This window comes from Oncorhynchus tshawytscha, linkage group LG13 (assembly GCF_018296145.1).
Source record: "Oncorhynchus tshawytscha isolate Ot180627B linkage group LG13, Otsh_v2.0, whole genome shotgun sequence".
Lineage (NCBI taxonomy): Eukaryota > Metazoa > Chordata > Actinopteri > Salmoniformes > Salmonidae > Oncorhynchus > Oncorhynchus tshawytscha.
In genome coordinates, this window is record NC_056441.1 from 89,622,098 (window position 1) to 89,628,097 (window position 6,000).

The following is a 6,000-nucleotide window of genomic DNA, read 5'->3' on the forward strand; positions in this document are numbered from 1 at the left end:
GAGCGTTATGTAGCATTATAGGGTGTTGTGTAGCGTTATAGTGTGTTATGTAGCATTATAGAGCGTTATGTAGCATTATAGGTGTTCTGTAGCATTATAGGGTGTTATGTAGCGTTATAGTGTGTTATGTAGCATTATAGAGCATTATGTAGCATTATAGGGTGTTATGTAGCGTTATAGTGTGTTATGTAGCATTATAGAGCGTTATGTAGCATTATAGGGTGTTAAGTAGCATTATAGAGCGTTATGTAGCATTATAGGGTGTTATGTAGTGTTATAGTGTGTTATATAGCATTATAGAGCGTTATGTAGCATTATAGGGTGTTATGTAGTGTTATAGTGTGTTATATAGCATTATAGAGCGTTATGTAGCATTATAGGGTGTTGTGTAGCGTTATAGTGTGTTATGTAGCATTATAGAGCGTTATGTAGCATTATAGGTGTTCTGTAGCATTATAGGGTGTTATGTAGCGTTATAGTGTGTTATGTAGCATTATAGAGCATTATGTAGCATTATAGGGTGTTATGTAGCGTTATAGTGTGTTATGTAGCATTATAGAGCGTTATGTAGCATTATAGGGTGTTATGTAGCGTTATAGTGTGTTATGTAGCATTATAGAGCGTTATGTAGCATTATAGGGTGTTATGTAGCGTTATAGTGTGATATGTAGCGTTATAGTGTGTTATGTAGCATTATAGAGCGTTATGTAGCATTATAGGGTGTTATGTAGCGTTATAGTGTGTTATATAGCATTATAGAGCGTTATGTAGCATTATAGGGTGTTATGTAGCGTTATAGTGTGTTATGTAGCATTATAGAGCGTTATGTAGCATTATAGGGTGTTATGTAGCGTTATAGTGTGTTATGTAGCATTATAGAGCGTTATGTAGCATTATAGGGTGTTATGTAGCGTTATAGTGTGTTATGTAGCATTATAGAGCATTATGTAGTACTGTAGCGCGTTATGTAGCATTATAGAGCATCGTGTAGCACCGTATAGCATTATAGAGCATTATGCAGGCATTATAGAGTCATGTAGCATTATATAACATTATTGGGCGTTATATAGCATTATAGAGTGTTATGTAGCGTTATGTAATAAGGAGATATCTAAAGTATTTCAAAACCATGAGTAATCATTCATGTGGCTCTTTCCATCACGGTCTCATCCTCCCTCCATCCCTCCATTCTATCAGACAGAGAGAGAAATGACTCTGACATATTAATAGGCTGGCGGGAGGCACATGATCTGAGATTGAGCGGCTGTATGGTCAGCCTGCGGCCATAAGGGAGAACAGAGTAACAGAGTAAGGATGTGCGTCTTTCCCTGTCAAGATGATTCAGTGCATATCTATACTGAACAAAAATATTAACGCAACATGCAACAATTTCAACAATTTTACTGAGTTGCAGTTCATATAAGGAAATCAGTCGATTTGAAATAAATTCATTAGGCCCTAATCTATGGATTTCACATGACTGGGCAGTGGCGCAGCCATGGATGGGCCTGGGAGGGCATAGGCCCACACACTTTGGAGCCAGGCCCAGCCAATCACAATTATTTTTTTCTGCACAAATAGGCTTTATTACAGACAGAAATACTGCTCAGTTTCATCAGCTGTCTGGGTGGCTGGTCTCAGATAATCCTGCAGGTGAAGAAGCCAGGATGTTGAGGTCCTGAGCTGCTGTGGTTACGCCTGGGCTGCGGTTGTAAGGCTGGTTGGACCTACTGCCAAATTCTCTAAAACGACAATGGAGTCGGCTTATGGTAGAGAAAATAGCATTCAAATCTCTGGCAACAGTTCTGGTGGACATTCCTGCAGTCAGCAGGCCAATTGGACACCCCCTCAACTTGAGACACCTGTGGAATTGTGTTGTTTGACAAAACTGCACATTTTAGAGTAACCTTTTACACCAGTGTAATAATAATGGCGCCGGAGAGGATGGCTGCTGTTTTACGGGCTCCTAACCAACTGTGCTATTTTGTGTGTGTTTTTTTGTGTGTTTTTAAACTTATTTTGTATATAATGTTGCTGCTACCATCTCTCATAACCAAAAAGAGCTTCTGGATATCAGAACCACGATTAATCACCTCGAACTGGACAAAGATTTTTTCTTTAATCCCCATCATTCGCGTGAAGAAAATACTGAAATACAGGGGGTGGAGATCGGGGTGCCTTGTGAGAATTCAACGGCAAGTGAGTAACCCGCCTCTACCATCCGTTCTATTGGCCAACGTGCAATCACTGGAGAATAAACTGGATGATCTCTGTTCAAGACTATCCTACCAACGGGACATTAAAAACTAACTATAATATCTTATGTTTCACCTATTCGTGGCTGAATGGATCATATACAGTTGGCTGGGTTTTCCGTGCATCGGCGGGACAGAACAACTACGTCTGGTAAGACGAGGGGTGGGTGGCTGTGTCTATTTGTCAATAACAGCTGGTGCGCAATGTCTAATATTAAGGAAGTCTCAAGGTATTGCTCGCCTGAGGTAGAGTACCTCATGATAAGCTGTAAACTACACTATTTACCAAGAGAGTTTTCGTCTATATTTTTTGTAGCCGTTTATTTAGCGAACAAACCGATACTCGCTCTAAGACCGCACTCAACGAGCTGTATAAGGTCATAAGCAAACAAGAAAATGCTCATCCACAAGCAGCGCCCCTGGTGGCCAGGGACTTTATGGCAGGCAAACATACATCTGTTTTACCTCATTTCTACCAGCATGTCACATGTGCAACCAGAGGAAAAAAACTCTAGACCACCATTACTCCACACACAGAGATGCACACAAAGCTCTCCCTCGCCCTCCATTTGGAAAATCTGACCATAATTCTATCCTCTTGATTCCTGCTTACAAGCTAAAAACTAAAGCAGGAAGTACCAGTGACTCAATACGGAAGTGCGGATAATGCGGATGCTACGCTACAGGACTGTTTCGCTAGCACAGACTGGAATATGTTCCGGCATTCATCCAATGGCATTGCACCGGCTCTGACGCTTGTCGAATGTGGCAGGGCTTGAAAACTATTACAGACTACAAAGGTAAACACCCAGCAGCGCACTGCTAAGTGACGCGATCCTACAAGACTAGCGAAATGCCTTTTATGCTCGCTTCGAGGCAAGCAACACTGAAGCATGCAGGAGAGCACCAGCTGTCCCGGACAACTGTGTGATCACGCTCTCCATAGCCGATGTGAGCAAGACCTTTAAACAGGTCAATATTCACAAGGCTGCGGGGAAGGACGGTTTAACAGGACTTGTACTCAGAGCATGTGTGGACCAACTGGCAGGTGTCTTCACTGACATTTTAAACCTCTCCCTGACCGAGTCTGTAATATCTACGTTTCAAGCGGACCACCATAGTCACTGTGCCCAAGAAAGCGAAGGTAACCTGCCTAAATCATTACCGCCCTGTGGCACTCACGTCGGTAGCCATGAAGTGCTTTGAAAGGCTGGACATGGCTCACATCAACAGCATCCTCCCGGACACCCTAGACCCACTCCAATTCGCATACCGCCCCAACAGATCCACAGATGATGCAATCTCAATCACACTCCACACTGCCCTTTCTCACCTGGACAAAAGGAACAACTATGTGAGAATGCTGTTCATTGACTAGAGCTCAGTTGTTCAACACCATAGTGCCCACAAAGCTCATCACTAAGCTACTTTCCTGGTTTGGGGGCTTATCTAAACTTCTGATGGGGAAGCTCCAGATATCCCAGAATAAGCGGATCAGGGTAGTATTAAAGGTGAGTCCACATACTCACATAGGCAGGAGCTGCTTTCAGGAACTAAACTGGCTGCCTGTTGAGGCTAGGGTGTCCCAGATTAGACTAGGTTTGGTTTACCGGATTATTTACGGTCCTGCGCCCAGATATCTAAGTGATTTACTTTCCTCGTGTTAGGGATGCACACAATCACAGCACCAGATCAGGTGTTGCTGATGTGTGCTTATACAGGTTCAGGAGTAATGCTGGGAAAGGTACTTTCTTGTATACTGGAGACTCAGAATGGAATGAGTTGCCTCTGCCCATAAAAAACAAGGTCCTCTCTGGCCAACTTTAAAAATAAAGTTAAAATATGTTTGATGTCTGTCTTCTGTGCCCATATGAATAACCCCTAAGATGTAACTGCAATGATGAGATAGGTGTTCTTCTTCTCTGTTTTTGATGAGATAGATGTTCTTCTTCTCTGTTTTTGATGAGATAGATGTTCTTCTTCTCTGTTTTTGATGAGATAGATGTTCTTCTTCTCTGTTTTTGATGAGAGATAGATGTTCTTCTTCTCTGTTTTTGATGAGATAGATGTTCTTCTTCTCTGTTTTTGATGAGATAGATGTTCTTCTTCTCTGTTTTTGATGAGATAGATGTTCTTATTCTCTGTTTTTGTTTTATTATTTCACTGCCATACTGTGTCCAACTGTGTTCCATTTTGTCCAGCCAACTTGTCTCAAGAGGACCACAATGGAAATAAGTCCCAGACTGTATTGTGTGTTATCCTCGATGATTTTATTCATGTGCATGTATGGCTTTTAAGTTTTATGTGTGCTTGTTTTTTTTTTTTAAATGGGCAAATTAATAAACTTAACTGAACTAAGGACCCTGGGACTAAACACCTCCCTCTGCAACTGGATCCTGGACTTCCTGAAGGGTTACCCCCAGTTGGTAATGGCAACAATACATCTGCCACGCTGATCCTCAAGACGGGGGCCCCTTAGGGGTGCGTTCTTAGTCTCCTCCTGTACTCCCTGTTCACTCACGACTGCGTGGCTAAGCACGACTATAACACCATCATTAGTGATACGCCTGATCACCGACAACGATGAGAGTCGGTGCTCAATGTGGCACCAGGGCAGCAACCTCTCCCTCAACGTGAGCAAGACAAAGGAGCTGATCGTGGACTACAAGAAAAGGAGGGTCGAACAAGTCCAAATTAACATCGACGGGGCTGTAGTGGAGCGGGTCGAGAGTTTCAAGTTCCTTGGTGTCCATAACACCAACAAACTATCATGGTCCAAACACACTAAGATGGTGCTTAAAAGGGCACAACACCTTTTCCCCCTCAGGAAACTGAAAAGATTTGGCATGGGTCCCCAGATCCTCAAAAAGTTCTACAGCTGCACCATCGAGAGCATCCTGAGCGTTTGCATCACCGCCTGGTATGGCAACTGCTCGGAATCTGACCGTAAGGTGCTACAGAGGGTTGTGTGTACAGCCCAATACATCAGTGGGGCCAAGCTTCCTGCCATCCAGGACCTCTATAATAGGCGGTGTCAGAGGAAGGTAAAAAAAGTTGTCGAAGACTCCAGTCACCCTAGTCATAGACTGTTCTCTCTGCTACCGCACGGCAAGCGGTACCGGATCGCCAAGTCTTGGACCAAAAGGCTCCTTAACAGCTTCTACCCCCAAGCTATAAGACTGCTGAACAGATGTATCAAATGGCCACCTGGACTATTTCCATTGATTTGATTTGATCATACTGTTTAATCAGCTTCTGGATATGCCTCACCTGTCAGGTGGATGGATTATCTTGACAACAGATAAATACTCACTAACAGGGATGTAAACTCATTTGTGCTTTTTGTGCGTTTTCTGGGATAATTTCAACTCATGAAACATGGGACACTCTACATGTTGTGTTTATATATATATTATTATTATATATAGTATTATATATAGTATTTTATATATTATTATATATAGTATTTTATATATTATTATATATAGTATTATATATAGTATTTTTTGTTCAGGATAGATACATGGGCTCCGATACGACACTGTAACGATTTGGTGCATTTGGGTTTGATTAGAGGAGTGAATCGGTGTGTGTGTGTGTGTGTGTGTGTGTATTACTACCTTTGTGGGTACCGGAAGTCCCCGCTAGGATAGTAAAACAAGGAAAATTCTTCCTCGTTAGAGACATTTCCCAGGTTCCCTACGAAAACAAAACCTATTTTAGGTTTTAGGGGGTTAGAAATAGG